The sequence below is a fragment of the Falco rusticolus genome, chromosome W (genome assembly GCF_015220075.1).
Source record: "Falco rusticolus isolate bFalRus1 chromosome W, bFalRus1.pri, whole genome shotgun sequence".
Taxonomy (NCBI): Eukaryota; Metazoa; Chordata; class Aves; order Falconiformes; family Falconidae; genus Falco; species Falco rusticolus.
This window is the reverse complement of record NC_051209.1, coordinates 16,992,907-17,019,550: the sequence shown is the minus strand read 5'-3', so window position 1 is coordinate 17,019,550 and position 26,644 is coordinate 16,992,907.

The following is a 26,644-nucleotide window of genomic DNA, read 5'->3' as shown; positions in this document are numbered from 1 at the left end:
TGGCTGCTCAAACACAGCGTGCCTCAGCCAGGGCGCGGGACTGGAAATCACAGACGATTGATTCATCTTGCTGGGTTTCCAGCATCACCTGGTTTGGGGATATAAATCAAGGCCTCTATTTCTCTTAGTCCAGAAGGAAGTAAGAAGGGCTGTAACACATTTATTTTAAGTTAAACCAAACTCTTTTTCTTTCTTGGTTTTTGTTTGTTGGGTAGGGTCTTTTTTTCCCCTTTCAAATTTTAAATAAGGTTTGGTGCTAGTCCTGATCCACACTAGTGAAAAAAGATGTCAGTTCTAGTTTTTAATCAGAACTAGCTGCTTTATTAGTTCAGACTATTTTAGATTTGAGGAAGAAAATAAATGACTGATAATGATAGAAAGATAGCATTTGTGTTACAGCTTATGTATTGTGAGCACTGTAAATATCAGTAAACCAATATCTTCCAGCTGCCATGACTCTTAACAGCCCATTCTGAGAAGAAACTGAGGCTGAAAAGTCCCTGTGCAAGAGCTATACACAGGGGCAGATATGAGCTGATCTTTCAGTGTCATGATCACTGTCAATCCTCCAGAAAAAAAAAAAAAAAGATTCCTTAATTCTTTTGTCTGCTTATAGGTTGCACTGAATGAACTTTGTCTGTGCAATGTGTATAAGAAGCTTCTGGCATCTCAAAACAGAGATGATGTTTCCCAGTCTGGAAAGGCAACACCGGGCAGCATAAAACATCTGTGATAAACACATTTATCCACTAGGGGATGCCTGGACAAGCTCCTCTCGGTAGAAACCTGGTTCTTTCAGTGATTCTGAAAAGCACAGGTTTGTGGTTACCTTCCAAATTCGTGTGTGCCATTGCCGTTATCAGGACTGCCAATAGAGCAGCAGTGAATGGGCAGCTATACATGCACCAACAGGCTTTTTAGAAGGCAGATTTCCTGGTGCAAGTGATGCAAAGCACACAGGGAGTTCTGGACCACGGGTCCAACAAGCAGTGAAATGGGGTGAGATGTGCTTCAAAATTAAATAGGTGCTTTACTGAGTCAAGAAGCCTAAGAACAGGCCTAGCAGCTGTCTGCACATAAAACAGCTCTATCCCTTTTCCACAAGTTCCCTGCTGCTCACCTGGTTCTGCAGAGTTTTATTTATATGACTCAACATCAGAAGACAGTGTGAGCTGGCTGCTCAGGAGAGAGGGACACAAGGAACGCATTTTTTGCAGGATTTGCAGTTATACTTTTAGAAAGTGCTGCAGAACTGGGCCATACAGTTTGGTTTGGTAGAATTTCCCAGGCAGGACTGCTAGATATCTCTAAGGAATGGGAGTTCATGGCAGCTCCAGCTCATCGGGGCTAAGGAACCTACCAAGCTGGGATTCTGCTGCTTTGACAGAGTCCATGCTTAATAGTAATGAGCAAAACAGCTGATAAGCAGTGCAGAAATTTTCCCCATATGTAACAGCTCTCTGCATTTAGAATATTTTCACCTTAAACAACTGCATCTGAATACACATGACAACTATGGCTAATTCACTCAGACTTTGCATATCACACAATATATTTGCTCCTCCTCTGGTGTTACCAAGAAGTTACTGTGAAATAAAATAAAAATAATTAAAAAACCCCACAACCCAAACCTAAAATCCCAAGTTGCAATGACTACTTTGAAGAAATATGTACAATTATTTTTATTGTTTGTGCCTGGTCCTGTTTATTACCAAATATTTAACAGGATGAAGTTCAACAGATTGAACTGCTAATAGTGGTAGGTATTGAATTTACAATTGAACACAAAGTGGATGAGTCTATTATAAAGCTTGTCCAGGGAATGCATTTATGAGACATCCTCTAATCAGGTAAAGAGAGGGGGCATGTTTTTCCTTTCTTTGTTGCACTGTGAGTTAGTGTTTCACTGAAAGACTGGCTTGTATCCAGGAAACAGCAGATGTGGGTGGATAGAATTTTTTTCCTTGCCTTTCACTTAAAATAGGTCAATTTCCAAAATTTAATTATAAGAAAGAGCATCATAATTGTTACTTTGACAACTAAAATTATTATGAACATAAGCTTAGAAGACTTCGTCTCCATCTCACTATATCTTTCCTGAATCTGGCTCAATGCCACCACTTTTAAATGTGATTTCTGCATGCATTGCAAATCTCCAAATGTTTCTGAGAGCTTTGAATATTTGATTTATTGAGTTGTTTTAATGCAACTTAATTCAACTTGTACCTACCTTCTTTTGATACTGGAGGACCTGTGGTAGGGGTTTACTTTACAAAAAGGAAACATTTATCTTGTTGCGATATTGATGTTATCCTGATAAGTTGCCATATTTATTCATAGTATTGAGGAGGGCCGATACCAACAAAATAAGATGAATGCTTCCATTTTGTTTCAAAGCAATGTTCATGAAAATAAAAGGCCATGGTCCCTACTTGATTGCATTTTCTTTCCTCTCCCTAGAAATACTATTATCAGATGAAAATGCAGATAATGGGCTATTTTGCTATTTTTCTGTCTAGATTGGCAAATCATTATCTGTGTCCTCTCATCCATTCACAGTATAGAAGAATTATCTCTTAATACTGACTACTAGATTTTCAACAACTATAAAATGCTAATATTTATGTGATCTTTTTATCTATAGATCCTATGACCATTTATAAAGAACTTAAATATCATTTTCTCGCCACATACAAACAGGCGATAACATTCCTTTGGTAACTGTAGAAACTGAGGCAGGAAGCAATGAAAAGTCTTTCCCAAGAAAACTAAACAAGGTTAAGCTGTCAGCTATATTCTTGGGAAAACATTGGCCTAATATAAACAGATCTAACGATGCAATGGCCTTGAAAAAGTGTCCACCATTATACCAGAATATAATCTATACTGTTAGCTAGGAATCCAAAAGTGTCTAGATATGTTAATCCAAAGGAAGAACATTCTGTACTTAAATCTCTGGAATATTCCTCCTGTGTAACTAATTTGTGCCATTTGAGAATGTACTTTACTTTATGCAATAAGGAGTATAAGTAGTTCCTAATAATAGCTACAGAAATGTGTTTAAGGTGATTGATAAAATATTTTTTTTCATGTTGTAAAATAGATCTTATGTATTGCCTTGGAACTGAAAACAATTTACTCAGGCATCTATGTTTTAGGAACGAGTGTTTGATCTGGATGAAACAAGAACTACCCCCAAATATAAGACAGACTAAAGTAGAATTGTTCCACTGATGAATGTAATTACTAATGAGTACCCTTTATCCTCGCTGAAGTAAATATATTCTTGTGTGTTTTATTTTCAGAATTCCTGAGTTGTTTGCTAATCTTCCTTTCTGGCAGCACAGTGCTTCTCCTTCCCTGTGCTTGGCTGCTGTTCTAGCACCCTCTCGACTGGTAAAAATCTCCCAGCATCTCATTGCCAAACCCAGCCCAGGAATGGTCGCTTCCAGGGATAACCATGAGAAAGTAAAACTGGAGAGGTGAATATGGTTTTCAACACTATGCTAAGGTCCTTGTAACTTTTTCTTTTTTTTTTTTATTCTTTTTTTGCAGGGGGCAGGTGCGTGAGTTGGGTTTTTTTTGTTTAGTGGCCTACTTGTGGCTAAACTGATAAATCTCATCCTCTGAATGGAGATGCACAACTCAGTATTGTAGTAATCTGCATGAATACACCCTCTATAAGTCTTACCCAAACTTCAAGTAATTAGGTTGGGACCTCTTAGCAACATACTCATAGTATCCTGTAGGTCAGAACAACTACCTCTCAGTTCTTTACCCAGCTTCTAAGCGTAGGTACTTCAGACCACAGTGAGTTCCTTGTAGCAACAGATATGCTACAAAAAGAATACACCTTATTTAAGTTCTCATGTATAAGCTGCAGAGACTGAAGCATAGATGTATTAATTTCAAGACAGAAAGAAGCAGGTTAGTGTTTAGGATTCAGATGACAGTGTCTGTGGGGAAAGCCTTGGAAGTATAAAGCGTACTCCTCGTTAACTTTTCATTTATATAACTATTTTATTGGGTTTATCTATTTATTTATTTATAGTAATGTAAACACCCTTCTTTGCTGTGACTTGTTGATGATACAAGTGCTACAACACAAACAGATCTTTTCAGGGCCTTTCCTTTAATGAAGGGACAATCCACATATATGGCAATACATTAAAGCTGCTGCTTTACAAGAATCTCTCAATTCCTGTAGTTAGAAATACTGAATTGGACATAATGAATAGTTAAAAGACCTCAAAATAGGACTGAGAGGCTTCTTTTGAAAAACACCTGGAAGTTTGCCATCTTCCTATCCCACTGCAATTCCAAAATCAATGCCTTGTCTAGTTTGAACTGTAGGAGTCTAACTCTTCAAGATTATATAGGTGTTATAAGTCATAATTTCACAAAGAGTAATTCTCCCTTTACTCAGTAACATCTGCCTAGAAAATCACTAGATTATCCCCACCCCCACCCCACTCCATGGGAATCCCAGGTCAAAGTTCTCTGTGCATATTTAGGACTGGAATAATCATGTCCAACACCTGGTATCGTAGCTCTCTCTCTGCCATCTCCCCTGGAAACACCTTTTGCCTTTTTATTAGAAATATGTTGTGCAGTGATAGCAACAAAATGGATGAAGAGAGTGCTGAGGCCACCTGCAATAGTCTCCATCGTGGCTGTGCTCCTGAAATGAAACACCCTGAACACTCATTCAGAGGTGTTAAAGCAAGGAACCACTGCAATGGGTTCTGCCATTTTTCAGGCTGTTGTTGCTGCTTGCCCAGTGTGCCCTTCAGCCCTTTTCCTCCTGAGCTTACAGAGCCTTGAAGTGCTTCCTTAAAAGAACTGAGTATTCAAGGTAAGAGAGACAGAAATACCTTTTAAAGAATATGACTGCCATTCTCGATCAGTTGTTCCACTCGTAACGTGAGCAAAGAGATTCACAAAGAGGCAGACCAAACTTGACTGCCATATTATGGGCTTGATATGTGAAAGTAAAGTAGAGTGACAATCCAGGGTGAATTTTCTCGGTTGTCATTGGTTTAAGGAGGATTTCTGCCAGATTTTTATTGTCATTTGGCTATTTAACTTGAATGGGAAATAGATAGGTTGGCTGTTTGTTTCTGAAGTAAAAAAAAGTGAGGAAAAACATCTGACACAGCTCAATTATTTTTTTAATTAGGACCATAAGAGACCATAACCAATTAACAACATAAAGTATGTTACCAACAATTTGTCTGTTGTGGTTCTGAACCAGTTAAAAAGGCTAGCTCAGCATGCCTTTTCAAGCTGCCTTCATATTCTATCTTTTTAAAACATATAGTTTTATAGAATTTAATAAACCTCCATCTGCTTATCTTTAAGAGCAAATGTACCAAAAATATCAATGTGTACCAGACACACAAATTATTATTACCAGTTTCCATTTGACAATTTTAAAAACAGAAACATGAAAGTGACTGAAAACCATCTAAGCCTAGTACAAGGAAGAAAGTCTTCATATTTATATAACAGAACCAAAGGTTATATGAAGTTTAATAGGTCTCTTGATGTGGGTGTTGGAAGTTCAGTTCAGAGCTTAATATGTCACAGGAAGGACCTTCATACACACATTTTAAAATATCCCCTTGAAAACGTGTCAGTAGTTAAAATAAACCAGGCTATAAAGATGTAGAATTGGTTAATGGATCATTCTCTTATTTTTAATTTTTTTCTTTCCTTCCCCACATACTCCCCCACACACACACCCCATCCCCATCCCTCAATTCATTAATGACCATGATGCAACATGGACTTTTCCAACATTTGTTGTATCTGTGGCATACCGAAAATTATACAGTTATCTGTAATATCTGTGTTGATTTTTCATGATAGCTGTGATTTCAGTGTCCTGTCCAAACTCTAGATATGTCAAAAACTGTGTAGTGCCTAAGACTGCACTATGAAGATTGTAGTATGTTCTGTTCTCTTTTGAAGAAGTTTATCAAGATTCAGTCCTTATATTGTAGCCTTCATTGTAGCTTTGTATGCATTGAAGTAACATTACAGCCCAGGAAAGGAGCAAGTCAGCTGATATTATTGATATTTCCTTGACAAGTAAGAAAAAACACATCTTGCAGATTTAAAATGTGGTAGATCACTGAGTGGTTATCAATGCCTTCTCTCAATGGAAGGCAACATCTCTCTCCGCAGAATGGTGCCTTATGTATTTTAAAAAGCACGCCAGGTGCCAGGTCTCGTCAAAGTAGAAGGAAATAAGTTTTTTGTTTCTCTCGAGTTTTATTCCCATTTTGGTGAACACAAGTTTTCAGTCATTTCCAACTTCCTTTTCTATCTTTGTTCTAGAAAACTGTTGTGTGCCACTTCATAAAAATGCCTGTGTGCTACTTGCTGCTGCCATTGCAAGGAGAGCTGGTATTCTAAGATATGATTTCAATGGGTCCAATTCTGTTCTGGATGGCAAACATAAACATTGTTTTCTGAGAGATTACTAAAGCTTTGGGTTTTGCTTTCATTGTAAATTGAGACAAAAGAGAAGGGAGGAAGGGAGGAAGAAAGAAAGAAGGGAGAAATTAGGGAGAAGGGGTGATGGGAAGAAGCAGGGAGAAAGGGAGGAAAGGAGGAAAGAAGTGAGAATGAAGTAAGGGAGGGAGGAAGTAAGGAAGGGAGGAAGGGAGGAAGGAAGGAAGGAAGGAAGGCAGGAAGGGAGGGAGGGAGGGAGGGACATGCCATGTCCTTCTGTAGCCTCACAAAAGCTAGTCTTTTCTTACCTCAAAAGAAAGTAACAAAAACATTCATTTAACACCCCTGTTTCCCCAAAGAAAACACAGTATTCCTCTACCTTAGTAGCATAGGGATGTGGCGATGCGGAAGATCACATGTTGTGACGGAAACATAGGAACTAAGTAGAAAACCGCCCACGAAGGGGCTGGCTCTGCTACTAGTATATAAGTGCCTGTGTCTTTCAATAAACTGCCATTTTGCCTTCCTCTTCATGAGAGTCTGAGTGCTGATGGTCCCTCAGGTGCTGCGCTGAGGTTTGGACACGTCATGAGCTGCAACAAGTGGTGACCCCGATGTGATCTTGGGAGGCAGCGCGTTGGACGACGCTGGACCTCTGGAGGGGTGATGAAGCCGGAAAAGGATGTTGATATTGATTTTGTGGTACAGGTATTGAAAAAATGGGTGAAGGAGGTGGGGGGAAAGATATAACAGAAATCATCCTATGGATGAAGGGCAGAGGGTTGATTGTTAACCCGCAAGATATTATGTGTTGTGAACTGTGGGAAAAATTTGAACAAGAAATTTGGGAATCTGAGAAAGCGGGCATGACGGCGTGGGGTTCAACCTGGGGTAAGATATGTCGTGCTATGAACAAAAAATGTGAAGGGGCTCAAATATGGGCTGTGGCAGGAGTATCTATATTTGGTATGGAGCGTCCTCGGCTCCTGGGAATAAATCAGGAAGCGCAGGTGGGCACTTCAATATCAGGGGACTCTAAACCTCCTAGTCCTCCTCCTAGTCCACCGGGTAATTTACCGGACAGCCCACCGTCAGAAAGAAAGACGGAATGCTATCCGGTAGAAGATAAGAAGAATGCACAGCGGGAACAAAGAACTTATACCTGACAGATGACTCGGCAAATGTAATGTGGAGATTCAAAGCTGAGGAACAAGAACAGCAGGAAAGGGCTAAGGCAAAGAAAGTAGTGTGCTGGATAGAGAACATGAAGGACGGTTGGCAGAGTTAGAAAAGGAGCAAGGACAGAAGGAAAAGGATTGGGAATCAGCAAAACGGTTCCAGGAGGCTATTAGGCAGGGCGAAGACAGATTGCGCAGACTAGACAAAGCAGGGGACAACACCCACACATGGCACCAGCGAGAACAACCGCCGAGTTATTCGGACGTGGCAACCCCCCCCTTCATCTAGTTCAGATGAAGAGACTCAAAAACTGTGGTAACGCAGCCAGCAATGAGCTACCTGACACAGACTGGTTGCCTAGACACATCAACCCAAGGGGGGGAGCGAGACCAAGGACACACTCAGCACTGCTAGGTAAGGAAGACAAGGGCACAGTCTGTCCAACTAACAAAGGGAGGACTTTAACCGACATAGAAGAGGAGGAGGGAGAAGGAACAGTTGAGCCGCCAAAGGAAACTGCAGTAGATTCAGCTACCATACCAGCCCTTATGAACAGCTGCAAGCAACAGTTCAGCAAATACAGGACGTAGTGCAGCAGCAGAGAAGGGGAAAAGGAGGGATCTGAAGTTTTTAGCACTGCTACTGGTTTTGGTGTCCTTGGTCAACGCTGATTGCCCGTACAACGGGACGCTGATACAACTTCAAGAATTGCAAATACCACAATCTATAGTGACTCCGGGTGCTCCCTCCTTCAATGTCACGGTCTGTCAGCTGATGGGCCCAGATCTACTGGACGGTTGGTGAGCCCCGAATTGTGCTAGTAACAGTAGCAGATGGGACACTGGGGGTAGGAATACATATTGGTGCCCAAGTTCAAATCCCAGTAGGAGTTATTATAATTCCCCTGGTTATTTTTATTGTGCCTACTGGGGCTGCGAAACTATTGCCGCAGCTTGGACCCTGAGTCAACCTGATAGATTTCTTACGGTAACGTGGGGTCCCTTTGGCTGTAAGACCCCTTCTAAAACTGATGGTGGGACGGTATGGCACTGTGGGACTTGTAGGTACCTCTGGATAAACGTCACAAACCCGTCCGATCCAGCTTGGTTTATTGGCAAAACTTGGGGAATAATGCTTTGGACATCAGGTACTGATAGGGGCACCCTTATTAAAATCATAAAAGAACCCCCACGGTACACCCATCAACCTCAACCCCTAGGCTCCAACGTAGTAATCTCAGGGCTTCTACCCCCACAGACCCGCACCCCTGACACAACTCCCGAATAGCTTAAAGGTACAATTTGTCCCTCAACAGACTCATACCGAAAGCCCTGACCCTTATCCCCTTTGGTCCATGATGCAGATGATGTATTTGACCTTGAATGAATCTAATCCATACCTTACTAACCCCTGTTGGCTCTGCTATGACATCAAACCCCCGTTTTATGAAGGTATTTCTTGGAAAAGCACCTATAATTTCTCTACGGCGGATAACCCCGGTTCATGTAAGTGGGAGACGTCTAAGATCGGCCTCATGATGTTAGCGATCAGAGGGGGGGGGAACCTGTCTGGGCCGGGTGAAAAGGAGCTGGGTCTCATTGTGTGCTTATAACATCTCTCAACAGTCCTTTAGTGGAAACATCAAATGGATTATTCCCGGAGAAGGAGGGTGGTGGATTTGTTCCGTGTGTATCACTTGAACCTTTTAATAACATCACTGATTTTTGTATCCAAGTCTTAGTTATGCCAAGGATTCTGTATCATCCCTCGGAGGACGTATATGCACACTGGGAAAAACAACCACCACCTGTCCGGGTCAAGAGGGAGCCGATAACGGCCATAACGGTCGCAACCCTCATGGCACTTGGAATCACAGGAACGGTGACTGGCATCACCTCCCTAGTTCAACAACGGAACGGCTGGACCTCCTTGCGCGCAGCAGTTGATGAGGATTTAGAAAGACTTGAACGATCTATCTCGGCCCTAGAGAAATCCCTATCCTCGTTATCGGAGGTGGTCCTACAGAATAGGCAGGGCCTAGACCTTCTTTTCTTACAACAAGGTGGCCTCTGTGCAGCCCTGCAGGAAGAGTGCTGTTTTATGCAGACTACACGGGCATAGTTAGAGATTCACTAGCGAAATTGCGTGAGGGTTTGTTACAGCGTAAACGAGAACGTGAGGCACAGCAAGCATGGTATGAATCCTGGTTTAACCAATCACCCTGGCTAACCACTATATTATCTAGTCTTGCTGGTCCTCTTCTTATTCTGATGTTGCTTTTAGCTTTCGGACCTTGCATTTTTAATAGACTAGTAGCATTTATTAAGTCTCGCTTAGACACAGCAGAGGCATAGTATGTTTTCTTGGCTCACATGACTGACCATCGTCACCAATGCACTTAATGTTGTGTCTTTGTCAGCATGGAAGGGGGGAATTGTGGTAGCATAGGGATGTGGCGATGCGGAAGATCACATGATGTGACAGAAACATAGGAACTAAGTAGAAAACCGCCCACGAAGGGGCTGGCTCTGCTACTAGTATATAAGTGCCTGTGTCTTTCAATAAACTGCCATTTTGCCTTCCTCTTCATGAGAGTCTGAGTGCTGATGGTCCCTCAGGTGCTGCGCTGAGGTTTGGACACATCATGGGCTGCAACACTCTACTGTCTGGCATCTGTTGTTACTAAACACAGACACAACAAAGCAAAGAAAATTCAAAATCATAGTCAGAACCCCCAAATCTAGTTTCCATAAACTCTTTGTGTTGGCTGGTATGTCAAAGATATAATCTAGGTTTATTAACAATCAAGCTCCTCTATTGCAGTTTAAAGTATTTCAATTGAGAATCCTCAAGCCATGATCTTAGCATGCAAGGCACATACAAAGTTGACAAAGGAAATTATTTGAGGCAGTGTCCCACTGTAATTAAAACAGTGGAAGGGCAGAACATAGAAACTGTCCCACCCACCGTTCACCCTTCCCATCCTAATGCAAGTAGAAATACATGCTTTGTAGACCACAAATACCCAGGCTGATTAATTACATGGCTATGCAATATTACTTATGCATTCCTCCTGAAATGTCAAAAGGATTAGGAGTGCCACATCTTTCCTCCCAAACTCTAATCTTAAGGAGCCCTGCTGCAATGAAAACAGTGCAATTACTTTCGTACACTGTCAATTTTACAATAGGGGGAAAAAAGAGCTTTACTAAAAGCAAATAATTATACCACCACTTGATTGATTTAACATAGAAAACCCATCTAATTCCTTTTGTCATTACAATCTACAGTACTAAAACTCTAACAATGCTGCCTTAGTGGTTAGACATTACATTAGCATTAATAATAATGCTAATATAAAACATAGCTTAACTTTTTGTATTGTAAATCTGCATCAATGCACTATACACCTGGTGTATTATGAGGCCTATTAGTGTAGCAAATGTTTGGGATGATACAGTCCAGTCTAGCACCATCCTTTCAAGAAAGGCACCAGTGCAGCATATTATACATTTGAAAAACGAACATCCTACATGGCACACAGAGGAAGCAGTCATATAGTTTCCATTTTACTGCAAACAACAACTGCAGAGCTATGGAGTAATATTAACCCTAGAACACAATTCCATGTTTTCAATCCATGCATACCTTTAAACTGGTGTCATACAGATGATTACTGCCCCATCTTGAGGCTCTGAGATAGGGATGGACCTGTTTCTGGTATTGTTCATATACGTCAAGGATCAGTAGTGCATTGGGATGGGAAGGTCTTTTGAACGAATAGAGAGTCTCATTTTATGTTATAGTACTTTGGAACAGTTGTTTATTTCTATTTCAATGCACAGCACTATGCTAGTTGCTGTATAAACACTGTAAGAAGCATCACTTGCCTTGTAGAGCTAACCATATAAATAAAATATAGACCTGGGATGAGAAAAAAAAATAAAAAAAATAAAAGAGGAGGATTCTTTCCTTCACCTTGCAAATTTCATTGTGCTTCAAGCGCTCAATTAATTTTGAGGACACTAAACTTTTCAGAACAAATAAAAACTGACTTTTAAACACTAACTTTTCAGGATTACTAAATTCTGAGGTTAATTTAGGAATGTCATATAAAACAAAGACATTTTTCCTATCTGGTTTAGCAGAAAGAACAGGTAGAGTTGGTCATGCATTTATTAGATTTCAAAATTCAGGAAACTTGTCTTGCCCATTCACATACTTCATGTAGGGTCAGTGAGCATTTTAGTTTTTCATTCATCTCTGATAAGAATGAAATGAACATAAAAAACATTGCAACAGAGTGAAAGAACTGCAGTATGAAAATATACATTTGAATATTCCATCAGAGAGGGCTGTAAATTCTGCACTATCCATTACTTGGTCAGAGTGCCATTCCAGATGTGGACTAAGAATGAAGGTGTGAAATCATTAGAGTTTATATCTCAGGCTGGCTGTAAGGGTTGGCCTTTTTCTTTAGAAGTGTCACTACTTCCTGTTTAACATATTGACCTGCCTGTTTGGCATTTGACAGCACTATTGAATTTTTGCTGAGTTTTATGCTTCAGAAAGGACATAAAGTAACAGGTTTTCCCCTGGGCTCCCCCCTCCACAGCCTCAAATTTACTATGAACTTCAGAAACACTTTGTAACCTCATGTAAATATGTTATTTCTTTTTTTCTGTTGGAGACAGCTTTGTGGTTTTTGTTTTGGTGGTTTTTTTTGGCAGTGGGACAGTGGGGCAGTGGGGGCTGAGGGTTCCCTTGACGCTAAAGAAGTTGTTTGGAAATAATCAAGTGTGTTTCCAAAACACAAGTAAGTAAATGTCCCCTTTGCCTTTCTTCCCATACTTTATGGGTTGGTTTAGGTGGATCTCAGCACATAAAGTTGTCTGTCATGTCCTGTGTACTCTCTTGGCACCTTGTTCCTCTTTTTGTACTTTCACAAAGCCCAGTCACTAGGCTGGGACCACAGGCTCCACTCGGTGGCAGAGGCTCTGAAAGTTAAATATTGCAACTCTGAGAAAGGAAACATCCAAATTTTTTTTGTAGATTCAAAGCCAGATTTTTAAAAAGCCTTTTGGCTTCTAATTCTGAGTACAGCATGAATTACAGCTGGAATCAAGACTTTCTCCCAAAAGGGGTGTTGTGACACTTAGCATTACAGCAATGAAATATTGGGTGCCTGGGATTCACAGCAATCATATTGTCATCTAGATACCTCATACAGCTAATAGGAAAACATAGATGTGGTGGGTTCTTAACAGCCAGCAAACAAAACCAAAGCTAATTAGCAAGGCAAGCCTGAGAAAAAGTCTGACTTGGATTTATACTTCAATTCAGGTGTGCTGACCTTTGCTTTTGTAACACAGCCTCTCCTCACTTCATATGTCTAAGGCATGGACTAAGGCACAAGTGGCTGGTTGTTTCATTGAAACATGCCCAGAAGAACAAGATTTAGAAGATGGACTGTTGAATGAGAGGGACAGAGAGAGAGAGAGAGTGTATCTGTGTGTGTGTTGAAGGGATGTAACAATGTCTTCAATATGCCTTGAAAGAAAAAAATCCACTGAAGTGAACTGTCATTCTGATTGTTCTCACTGGTCATATGACAGAGAAGGTTGTTGAGAGAAGATGTGTCTTAAAGGCTTCTTCAGAGTCTCAAAAGAGCATTTTTTATTTGCTACAGATCCAATTCTTCCCCCTCCTGCTACTCTGCTTCACAGCTTTAAGATACAGTAATTCTAGGTTCCACTTCACAGGAGACAATTAGATTTACCAATATTTAATTTTAAAGCACAGAGTGTTCATGACTGCAATAACTTCAGTGAAGGGACGGGGACACCCAGAGCTCATAATTCTCATAATTCAACTAGAATTTAACATTCTAAAACTTTCCCATTGCTGAGCCCATTCTTTCCAACCCCTCTTTCATTTTTTCTCTTTGTCACTTTGCACTGCCAGCATTCAGTGTTACTATTTTTTTCAATTACTCTCAGATTTTCATCCATCATACTACAAATGCCTTTAAAGTTTCTTTCCTTTTTTTTTTCTTTTCTTGCCTAATAAGTCATCAGCTGTGAAACAAGCCTATGTCTTCCTATTTTTTCTTTCTTTTTTTTTTTTAGTCTCTTTTAGATTTTATTTCTTCCTGCTTTGCATAGATTTTTCTGAGGAGAATAAGTGATTAAATTCTTTGTTAAAAAGTGGGAACTACAGTGACATGTTTAACCCTGCAGTAGGGATGAGGTAGTATATCTAAGCAGCTGCTTCAGCTCAGGTGCCAGAGGTGCTAACCATTTGAGGTGGGGAAATCCCACAGGGCTATCCCTCTGCCTTCTAAGGAATAAGTAATGTCCACCAATTATTGCACTTATGCACATTTCTACCAGTCCTGAGGACACATTAACACTTTTTTTTTTTTTGAGTCTGTTAGTACATTAAGGCATTCCTTTACCATCTCTAAGATGGTAGTTTAACTTTCAAGTTCCTATCAGGAATGCATGCTTTTGGCCAAAGTAGTCTTCCTAAAGTGAAGACGAAAATCTGAATTACAGCACTGACTAGTTTTATAATGATATTTTATTTTAAACTACTGTTGTGGGCACTTCTGGAGCCCCTTTCTCAGGAAAGAAGAAATTTGAACTATTCTCCTGTGACTTCATTTTTCCTCTTGAATGTCATGTTAGATATGGAGTCAAGAATGAAGATGCACTGATCCACAGAAGTGGATAAGAATATGATTAAATGTGGTTTAGGGATCAAAGAAGCTCATAATAAAAGGTTAGCATATGGAAAGGCAAGCATGAGCATGGCAGGCAGAACACTGAAGATCTGTCTGAAGACAGAAATCCTAAGCACAGACAATAACAACTGTGAAATTATTTTGTCTCCTAACACATTCATGGTGGAAATCCTGGGCCAATTGTCAGCTGTCCGGGTTTGTCAGACCATTCAGGAGTTGCTGAATGAAAGATCTCAGCCAATTTCACATGTGGAACCATCAAAGGGAATCATATGGCACTTCATTCTCCCCCCACGCAGTGTCTCTCTGGGCAGCGTCAGACGTACTGGTTCATTCAAAACCAGTTGTTGTTTTTTTTTCATTTTGGAATTGCTGTTGATGTTTGGTTAATGTTCTGCAGAATTAGTGTGCTGAACTTGCTTATTGAATAGTTAGGCACCACAGCTGACACAAGAATGAAAGCAATGGGATGACAGAAAAGGAGGTAAAGCAGTTACCAAACTATTCTGGCAGCACTGAGTGAGGCTGTCTCAGTCAGTATTATCTGAGCGCACCTTTAAATGCCAGAAAGTTGACTACAGTCAATTCAAAGTCTGGTAGACCATGCCGAACTTGTCAAAAGCTGAGAATAACCAGATGACCATCACTCAGAACGCAATCCTTGTGTGACTTACTAATTTTATTTCCATTCAGATTTGAAAAGGTGGGTTACTTGCATTGATATTACCCGGTCCACAGGGCCAGATAATCTTGTCAAAATTCACCATGGTTTAAGTTACGTATTAATAAAATAAGAGACTATTCAGATGACCTAAATCAGCCTTATTAGACTGGTTCTTCCACAGACTATAGAGAGATCCAAGCAGCAAGCATTGCATAATTCCTTACAAGGTCCAAGTCTCTCCAAAGGGAAGTCATAGAGTACTATGCAATGGCTCCGTTTGTTTCCAAAATGTTTATGAACAGATTCACCAGGGAACTAAAGACTGTTCCATAAAATGCATATATTCCTATGCCTGGCAGCACGGTCCCAGCTGTGTACAGTCCCTCCTGCTGACAGCAGGACTCCATCAACCTTTGGCCTCATCTCCAGATGCATGCTTTACGATCTCATGGTAAAGAACCAACAAAATGCTGAAACACTTCCTCTGCTACTCCTGTCAGAGATGGTAAAGAAGAAAATGTATAGGAGTCAGCTTCAGCTGACAGGGTCCAATTTCTACACCATCAAACAGGTTTTAGTTCACAAACTACTCCAAAATTTATTTAAATTGTCCATCTATAAGACATTATTTTCCATGTATGAGGATGACAATTTTTAGCGAAGCTATTTGTTTAACAGCCAGGGCTTCCCGGGTCCATCCATACCAATAAATTAAATGATTCCCAAGATTGTTCTTTGTCATTGAGACTGTTGTGCTAAACTTGATTTAGGGAGAGATTCAGGGAGGAATGGCAGTTGACCTGGGGCAATATCCAGAGTCCAACCCCTTGGAAGTGTAGATGATGCTCTTCAAGTGTCCAGGCACACCCTTTAATTTACTAGTGTGAGCAGAAAGGACAGTATCCATCAGGCCTACCAGTGTGTAAATGGGAGAAAGAGCTATGATGACTAAATCATCTTTGATTTGCCCTCCAAAGGTACTTAATTCTCTCAGATAGAGGTTTCACTTTAAATTAGCTCCATACAGTAGTCAGTGTAAATAATCTTATCTGCATAGTAGTTTCCTAATACAAACAGCAATACCTATAATATAGAAACTGAAAAATGGCTTGAGAAACAGGTGATTTCTCAAAGCAATAAATCAGTGTCTGTTCTAAAGATAAATATGTAAAAAACAGTTATTTCACTTCCAGATTGCTGTAAAACTTAAATAATTTTTATGAGGGGCATTAATGAAAGGTGGTACAAACACATATTATTATTATTCTGCAGTAGCATCACAGCTTTACCACACCATCAAGAAAAAGCATCAGAAGTTGAAATAAGCTTTGATGAAAACTACTCATAATTCTCAGACAAAGTTGATGCAGTGATGTGTTACTAAAGATGAGTGATTCTTGTTTGATTTTTTTAATGCTCATTAGTAATTATTTTTTCTCCTTTAAAGAAGATGAGTTCGTCTTTGCATAAAAATGAACCATGGACTAATTCCAAGGGACTGAATAAGTCTTTTTCTTAGCATGCTTCAATAAATAACCTGGGCTAGGATAGTCAAAAGAGACTTGATCAGAAAGGCAATTGAATGACTATGGTTAGTTAATTTCTTATGTGATTTTGGGTTAGTTATTTGTTGGGGAGGGAGAGAATGTCATACCATTTCTAGCTAAAATTAGGAGCCCAGAAATGACCTGGGGCCAATAGAGAAAAATGTTTAACCTCAGGGCATATCAGTGCAGCAGTTAGTCAGTAGTAAGGCTCTGTACTTAAGTATTCTGTTTTGAAAAGCTCATTACCCATGAAAAGTTTGTCTTTGAGATCCTGGAGGAGTAAAAGGAAAAGTTTGGAATGAAGAAAATAGAATTCCTGTCTTGCCCCTGAAATTAGTGCATTGCATGTGCATATGTCTATGGTGCAATTCTTCACAAATTAACTGAGAACAGCTGGGATTTTGATTTGTCCTATTTAGTCAAATAAATTGGTATCAGCTTTCACCATATGGTTGCAAAAAACAGGAAAAAGTGAGAAAGTTCTCTGTCAAAAATACATCAGTCCTTGGAGTGAAAATGCCAAAATACAGAATCTGGGGTAATTTTGCTCTTCCAACATGGAAAAGCTGGGACAGCCTCACCAAAATTGTTCTATCCCATAGCATGTATTTCTTGCTCAATCAGTTCTGACTTGAAAAGCATTCCCACTAGTCAAGTTCACCTAAAGGACTTGATGGACTAAATGTGTCCTGATATTAGGGAATACCTGGTGATATTGACAAATGCCCAGCAGTGTCCAGAACAAGGTGGAACCACCCAACTCATTTTAATCTATGACCTACTGGTACAGTAAACATTAATTTGAATGGAGGTCTTGGAAAAACAGTAGCTTGCTCATTACTTTCTGTTCCCTGTCACATCTATTCTGTGACCTACTGCCTCTGTTCCTCTTTTTTACTCTCAGACCAGCTGCTGTTAACTATTATATTTTTTCCTTTTACTGCTTTTCACTTGAAGCTATAATAGGGAGTTATTCTGAGCTCTGTATGATCTAAGGAAGTCTTGGGAAAGAGACACACGTGTGCAGTGTTGAGGGAGGTTATAGTGTGGAAAATAAAGTAATATCTGCATTCCTTGGTATGCTTTCAATTTGATTTGATGCAGAATTATCAAGCAAAGTTATCTGACCTGTGTTATGCAGGAGGAGTTATACAAGGTCCCTTTTGGACTTAAAATCTATTAATCTATATCAGCAATGGAAAGTACATGTGAGGTGACCTTCCCAGATTCACAGTACACTTCAGTCAAAAATGTCTTATCTGACTACCCATTTAACAAGAGAAGAGTTATAACCAACAACCTCAAAAGCACCTTAGTATATTTTAAAGGCAAACAAGGTCATTTGCAATGATTCATTAATTTTCAGAAAGCATTTGAGTCTTTCAATTTGGGTTTTCTGTCATGATTTTTTTTTCTTTTTCTTTTTAAATGCAGATTAAAATGTGGGTTGGGAGGGATGATTTTTAAAATCTACTGGGAAAGACAGCCTTTTGTTTCCAGGCAAAGGATATTTTCAAGGAGTGTCCTGTCAAACTTCTGGGTTTTGTGTGTCCAGAAAACATCGGTACATAAAGAGATGATTACTAAGACAACACTGCCTTGCGTTTACTCCCTTGCTTAGTGATATCTGTAATTTTTTTGAAACAGTGATGGTCTGGACTGAGCAACGTGTCCTTCAGATGTAACCTTAATAGATACTTAATTCTTATAGTTTGTTGACCAAAGCAGAGTGGGTCAAATGCCTTTGTCTGGTGTAAGCCAGCTAAAAAATGTGTCTAAACAGCTTCAGCAGTGTGAGCCGTGATGATGTGGGACAGAGCAGCCCAAGGCCTCTGGATGACTGAGGGAGGGGTTCCTGGAGGCAACATGAGGAAGAACTAACTGCACTGAGAAAGGCAGAGGGAGAAGAATGATGTCCTGCATTCCCTGCCTCCAGAACACAGAGCACAGGTGGGAGAACTGGATGGAGAGACCCCTCATCCCCCATGGGTAATTTAAGACCTTTCTCTTTTTTTTTTTTTTTTTTTTTTTCTATCCCAGGGACAGTCCTTTTCCGGCAGCTAAAGCTCCAGGACTGAATGAGCTTCCCAGACAGAGTCACATCTCTCCTTAGCTGTGCTGCTTTCATTTCCAGCCCCACTCTGCAGTGGTTCAGCCTCCATTCCCTGCTAACACATAACTGCGCTGCGTTTGATGAAAAGAAGGGTAAATGAAGGGCAGATCAAGCAACCCCAAGTCCCCTTTCTCATGTTCTCCCCCCACAACATACGTTGTCTGTACAATGTGTCCTCCAGCAACAGGATGTGTGCATATGTGTATTTGCAGAAAGCAGTGTGCTAGGGTTAGGTAGCTCATTCAGTTAAGACATCCTGTGTATCTTCATATAGAAGTGCCTTGAAGAAGCTCTGCTGCTGACCACAGAGCTTAATGGATCTCAAAGGGACAACACTTTGATCCATGTTTCACCTCAAGGTTCCTGCTCTATGCATATACTACTTTATTTCAAGGTTTCAGTGAAGAGTGAGGCATCTAGCTCTGATGTCTAGGCAAAAATACAACCAAAACAATAAAACCACAAAACAAAAAACACACAATCCAAAAAGTGAGGTTGATTTGCTTTGTAGTCCAGTTTCCAGAGACAGGGAAAACATGAGCTAGTCAACCCCAGCTGGCCTGGGACCAGGGCTCACTCCCTGACATAGGTGACTAAGTCAGTAAAAGGATGTTCTTTATCTTCTCTCTTTGTCTTGTTCAAGGCCATGAGTTTGTTGCCTGGATCAATCTGCTGCCTTTCTCACCTACCTGCTTTGCTTGCAGTTAAAGTTGCCTGTTCTGTTTTCCCACATAAAAGATAGCTCCTGACATGAATAGGAAATATTCTTCTATAGTGGGATGATGTATTATAGGTATATATTATACAATTCTACTGTATAATATATTATTCCTGGTGTACTATTCATATCTTTAAACCTGAACTGTAGCTAGACTGTCAGGGACTCAAAACCAGCAGAATGCATGAATATCCAGTGTCCGATATTAATGTCCCTTAATCCTCCCTTTTTTTTTACCACTCTCAAGAAAGCCTCTTAATAAGGACAGAAAGTCAATACTTAAGATAGGGATTGTGTGGGGATGGAAAACCTAATTTGTAATTGCAAATATCTTGATGTATACAGAGTACAGAATGGGAGAAAATATCAAGGGTCTTCTCAGGCATCCCACCTTGAACCCTGCTGCCTCTGAAGCCTTGGAATCACATCAGGAAATCTGTCACTTACATGCACTGTTACGGAGACAGCCTATTCCCCGCTCTTGTTGGTCTCATTGCCTGAAAAGGAGAACCTATTGTCCTAACTCCTTAGGCAAGCTCTTAATCTGGAAATGGCTTGAGACTAAACATAAGTAAACATTCCCAAAATAATACTTGTGCACAAAATAGTTTTGTATCTCCCCATCTCACTTTCAGTATCATTTTAATGGACTGTAACAACCATGAGATCTTCTTATTCCAATGAGAAAATTCATTTATATGGAGAAGGAAAATCAAGATCTAGAAGACTAATCAGGACATGGAAATGCAATCTGTGATTTCCTACCAGGATGAAAAAGAGACTTTACCATAAACAAGGCAGTGATTTCAGAGATCAAGATTCTCTACAGCAGAATCTTCCAGAACAGGATCCTCTTTCCAAAAGAGAGCAATAAAAGACATTTGGAGAAAGAATAAGACACACAAAGCAACTATAGAGTGATTTCTTGCTGTCAAATTCCCATAGCTCCTGGCAGCTGTTGATGTTGGCACTTCCTGAACGGAAACTAACGTCCATGGTACAGTATTTAATAACCTCCCACAGACCAGGTCTTGCTGGATTTGTCTACTACCTTTTTTAATCCACTTGGAGCCTCAAAAGCATCCTGTGTTGATGAGAGATCTGGTTTAATTTTGCTGCATGAAAAATACCTTTTTTTTTTTTTTTTTTTTTATCCAAGAATGTCTTGAATACCCCCTGATTTCTGTATTTTAATGACTAATGTTTACAGACCTCTCTGGGAAACCTGACATAATCATAATTTTGCCAAGCTTCAGAGTCTGACTGTTGAGTCTTTTCCTGTATAACACCTATCCGCAAACACAGATAATTTTTGTCTCCTTTTCCTGTATTTTTTTCTGGCTCTGATATATAACCTTTTTAGAAGCTGTGTAAACTGCAAGCAATATTCAAAATACAGCTGTGCCTGGCTCTTGTTCCAAGACCCCTACCTTACAACTCCATCTCCCCAGTTTCACACAGGAGCTCCTATATTCACAGGAACATACTATTGCTGAAGAGATTGGGATTTAAACAACCTCATTTCCTATCTATAGGGCCAGAGTCTGCTTGGTTTTCATTTGTGCAGGGGATGTTTTGACCCTATGAGCAGTGGAAAAAACCCTCAAGATAAGTAAAGGCTGAGGCAGCTGCTTGAGTGGATCCATCATTATCACTTGAATACGCTCTGTGGATAAACAGAGGCCTTCAGTCCCTGGGGCTATTAATCTGACACCTTTCATGGAGCACTAAAAGAATTCACTTAAAATTAAAAACAATGCACAGCTGTTTCAATGTATAAGTCATGCCATTTGCATGAGGATAATGGATAATCAATATACAGTGGTGACACAAATTAAATGTGGATTAAACAGTCATTGTTCCACAGCTATGCTCTGTGTGATTTTTCCAGATATCATGTGATAGTCCTTTATTTCATATTATTGCTTCAATAAAAGCACATTTTCTTCTTTTGGAAGACACTGCTTCTTTATCAGCCACACTGGTACAAAATAAACAAATGAAAGTGCTAATTTCCCCTGGCTTATCTACCACATCAGTGGTCACCTTCTGGAGAGTTGTAGAGGTTATAGAGGGAAAGTATTTCTTCTTGTTGCAGTCCTCCAATATTCTTGGTGCAAGAAATTATGGGGATGGGCCAATAGTGATAGGGCAGGATGAGGGTACCTAATCTTAAAATTTTAAAAGCCATCTTATTTCAGTTAGGCTTTTTCTGTAGGTAATTGGGAGATATAGACACTTGTAAGACATAAGGCATACAGGATGAATCATTCCCTGGAGGTGCCTGTCTCAACTCAGTACCGAGGGAGCCAAGACAAACTGCTTAGTTTAGGTGTCCAAATTCTAGGTGGTTAAAATTATGTGAAATGAATCTTGCTCCTATTTGTTCTATAAAAGTTGTCTAGTAATGTGCAGATTAAAAATACATAATAAAAAAAATATTCCTGTTTTCAGTTTACTCATACAATGATAATTAAATATTTCAGCATTGTTAATATATTTAAACTCACAACATTTAGCCAATGTTGGGAAACACAGTTGCTTTCACTATAGAAGTTTAACCTGAGTGATTTATCCAAAGTCATACAGAAATTCTTTGAGGCAGAACTTTTGGACTCGTGACATCTTAAGCTTAGATCATTCTTCTCTTTAAGCTTCAGTGGAATTTAAGCATTGAACCCCTATAGTCTCCTTTTAAAGAACTATAATGTGGTGGACAAAATTTCACCTAAGCCTCATTGACAGGGAACACTTGAAAAAGGCAGCTGAAGGAAAAGTTGGACCAATTTCCACAGGACCAAAGGTGAAATTTGGACTCTGAATATAGCTCTTAATCATTTCAGATAAGTCAACCAAACCCCATAATTAATAAAAAAAAGTATTAATGAACTTCTGTCTAACATACACTACTTAACTAACCTCAATTCAAATCACTGACCTAGAAGTATTAAACTCCTTTCCTATTACTAATCAGATGAGAGAAACATCCAGTGCTCAGAGAAATTATCTTCTTTTCATTTGGTTCACTGAGACAAATTAAGCTCTTTTCAGTCTGTGTGATATTTTTTCACAGCCAGAGCTGATGGCAAAAAGAAAAATCCCACTTCTTTTTATTTGTCAAAACATTTGTTGAGAGGAAAACAAGGTGAAGAGTGTTAAAAATCAGAATTGTTTTATTCACAGTTCTTCAATTCTTCATAAATTTTCATCCATTTTACAAAGTTCCTTATCTTGGAAAAGAAAATATTGGAAGGTTCCTTTCTCTTTCTATTTAACCCTGTCATTTTTCTTTCAAAATGGAATATTTCTGGCAAAGGAATAGCGAGCAATGTGTTTTAACATAGTGGTAGGTCTGTGAGTTTGGGGCTTGTCCTTCAGCCAGGTTGAAAAGCATTCCACTCATCCCTGCTATGCATGAAGACTTGAACATCAGCATTTGCAATAAAAAAGCAGCCGGAGACTGAGATAAACCTCAGACAGACTTTACATTAGATTTTAGAAACTGCTTAGTTTTGTATTAACACTGCTTTTTCTTGAAATCAGTAGTGAAATTTGCACTGACCTCATGGGGAACAGGGGAAGGCTTACACCGTGTACTTCCAAATAAATTACCAGAAGCCTTTAAAATACATGCCCTTGCTTGGCTCTCCCGTTTGCCTCTTTGATCTGTGCTGTAATGGGAATGGTTTCATCTGCTCTGCTACTAGCCATCTGAACTGTTCACCATTCCCAAAGAATTTTGCTTTCAAGCTGGCTGCAAGCTGACGTTGCCTTTTTGTAATATATTTATCTGGGTGTTTGCTGGCAGGGGTTCAGAGAAATGCCAGTTATATAAGTGAGAAAACCTGTTTTACAAGTGAAAATAATGTCTACAATCTGGAAGATTACAATGAGTCAGATGTTAGGATACACATATAAACCAAAACACTGATGATATATTTAAATCCAGCAAATGCTTGCACATGCACGTAAGCCTTGGGTAATCAGTGAAGAAATACTCACATGACTTAAGCTATTCACAGGTATGATACTTTGCATGACTGCTCCCTCAAGTGGGAATATTAAAATTTCTGCAAGTGAAGTAGTAAGCACAGGTTCTCACTGAGGGTCAGTTACTATCAGCTGCAAAACCAATTGTACGACATATCCTGCATGGCACACACCATCAGTTAAGCAAAACTGCACTGTGATAGATTAGAAGTGGCCAAATAGCAAGGGTTTATGCTAAGCATCAGTCAGAATTTCAGCTGTCGGGAAAATCGGAGTTCCAATCACCATCCATTTATTAATAGATGGCTTAAAACAACAACAACAACAACAACAACAACAACAAAAGAGCAAAGATTTTAATTTTATTTATTTTTAATGATGGCTGGCTGTAACAACAGCTAATTAGAAATATTTAATGCAGGAAAACATCTGCAAGTTAAAATTGTTTTCAGCTTAAATCTTACCATTTGCCAGGAGAGAAATTATATGTTAGGCATGTTGCATTCTCTCTCAGTATGATAGCAACTGAAGTGGCTTAAAATTGGATTCATTTATAAAGCTGGACACCATTAATATCACCCCCTGCATGACAGTAATTCATTTCATTCTGGTTTGTCTGCACAGTGGTAGGGGCTCTGGTCGTTGTATTCAGATCACAGTCCTAATTAAGTATTCATTATAGAATACATATTTTTTTCATTTAAGACAGAAAATCAAACATTCATGCCTGGTATTAAACTTGTTTACCATTGGACTATTGTTTTATTAATAAACACTGCCATACATGTTAGTAGTAACTTCAGGGTCAAAAACAGAGCTGGATTGAAGCTCAACCATCACATACAAATTTCTGGGGACTTTTTGGAAGAACAGCTGCAACTTTTACGTTAGTATCAACCCCTGTGATTTCAGGGGGAGTAATAAAACCTTGTGATATTCTTCTACTTTCTATATGAACATAGCTGAAACTTCATGAGAAAAAGTCAATTAGAGGTTTGTGGTATCAAATAAAACTCTTTGGCAGAGTTTTAGATTTAGTTTGGTTTCAATCTTGAGCTCACAAACAGCAAACTACATTTCTAATGCAAGTAATAAATTCTCCAAATCAAGCAGTCTGAGGCAAAATTCTTCATTCAGAGTCAGAATACTAATTTCTGGGCATCGTGTAAAGAGAGATGCAAAACTATCTTTATGGAGTCACAGATCAGTCTGCTGTTCTGCCTTTTTCCTCTCAGGCGTGTCTGAACCAAAGCCCACAGGAGTTCCTCAGCTCAACTCTAGAGATGTCAAAGGCCAGAATAACCTCAACAGCATCCTCTCTGTTGTGCCTGAAGTTCCCTGCTCTGGTGTTCCTCATCAACTCTTGGCTTGGACAAGCAGCAAAACTCTGTCTCACCTTGATTTTCGCAGCACACATGGAAGGCATACCTTTCCTGTGAGCTTCTTTTACTGAAACAAGTCTGTATGAATCGTGACTCTGTACCTTGCAAACATCTCAGAGTCTTGCTGGAAGAGTTTTTCCAAAGGTAAAAGAAAGAAAGAAGACGTGGATATGATTAATCTTACCTAACTCTGGAAATGTAGAAAGTATATTCATAATTCTGTGCTACTTAAAGCTCTTCAAAGAGTCAATGGGGTGAAAAAAAGGACGTCTACAGGAAAATGCAGATGTTCCATTTTATATGTGTAGTTGAGCATGAGATGAATCAAGAAATAATCCAGCTACCCAAATATAGTTTCATAATGTAATTAAGGGTTCTATTGGATGCCTGAGACTTGAGAAAGAATAGCTTTTAGACACCAGAATCCAGCCCCTGGTTTCTTTAATCTTCCTTTGCAAAATTCCTTGGGAGGTCCAGGAGACAAGACAGGATTTCCTTGTGTTTCATTCATTCTCTTAACCTGTCAGTCCTAAATGGACCAAGAAACTACTGAGGTTAATATGCTGTAGTTTCCAGTGTTGTGTCACCACTATCTGCATGTTTGGTCTAGCGTAAGACTAGAAAGACGATAGACAAAGTAAATAGCTCTTAGGTTTAGGCTATGCTGAGAAAATCTAGACAAATCCCAGTATTTCCATCTTCATCATTTCAACACAAAGAGAATCTTGAATGTTTCAGAAGATAAATATAAAGTAATTTTTTTTATATATAGAATACTCCAGAATAATGGAATAAATCCACTATTTGAACAAAACCTCTCCAGCTTGACAGGATATTTTTGAAAGAAAAATTATTATTAACAATAATTATTCTCTAGTAATAATTATGAAATAATTATTATTATCATTATCATCATTATTATTATTGGGGGGGTAGGGAGAGAGGACACAAACAAACAAACAAAACCCAACAAATTTTGAATGGGAGTTTTTGTTTCCAGTGCTTGAAAGAACTTAATGTAAAGAGAAAGTAGAAACTTTAGAAGATGGTTCAAACCATAAGAAATAGCAATACTTTAATAGTTTGAAGAAACTAAGGGAAGGGATTTATTAAGTGTTCTTCTGGGAAAAGTTTTCTGAGAGTACTGAAGAAAGCCAAAGAAGACTGATCATGGAAGTACTAGAAGACTGGCCATGGAAGTATTTTGAGATATATTGTTTGCATAATTTAAATCTTATCTGGACAAAAAAACTCCAGAAAATAGACATAATGGGAGGGAAGACAGAAAATATAACATACAATACATTTTTCTCTGGAGGAAGTTGTGGATTTAAAAAAAAAACACTTTTTTTTTTCATGAAAAGATAATCAAAAGATAAAATATTATTTCTCTGAATTTTTTAGGTTACTTGAAAGTTCAATTTACCACCTAGATGGGGGTTTTGATGACCAGCTATTTTCATGAGTACTCCACAGTACATTTCAGTCAAAAAGAAACACATTAGCAGAGACGTACTATTTATATATTTAACCTAGTTCATTTTGGATTAAACAGACTAGGGAGCACAGATGAGCAGTATCATCAGGCAAAGGGACATTAATGAATGTCTAGTGGTCAGAAAAGGAGCTGGCCTCTTAATGTGGATAATATGCGCCTATACCTGAACTGCAGTCAGACCCTATGGGAGACGTTGATTTGAATGAGTACAGATATCCATCATGTAGATACCTCTGACCTAGCTACCCGAGAGTCCCTTTATAGTCAAGAAGATGATTCTTTCCACCCTAAAATAGATATGTAAGACAGATTGTATAAATTGCATCCTGAAAGCTCCTGCCGCTCTCTG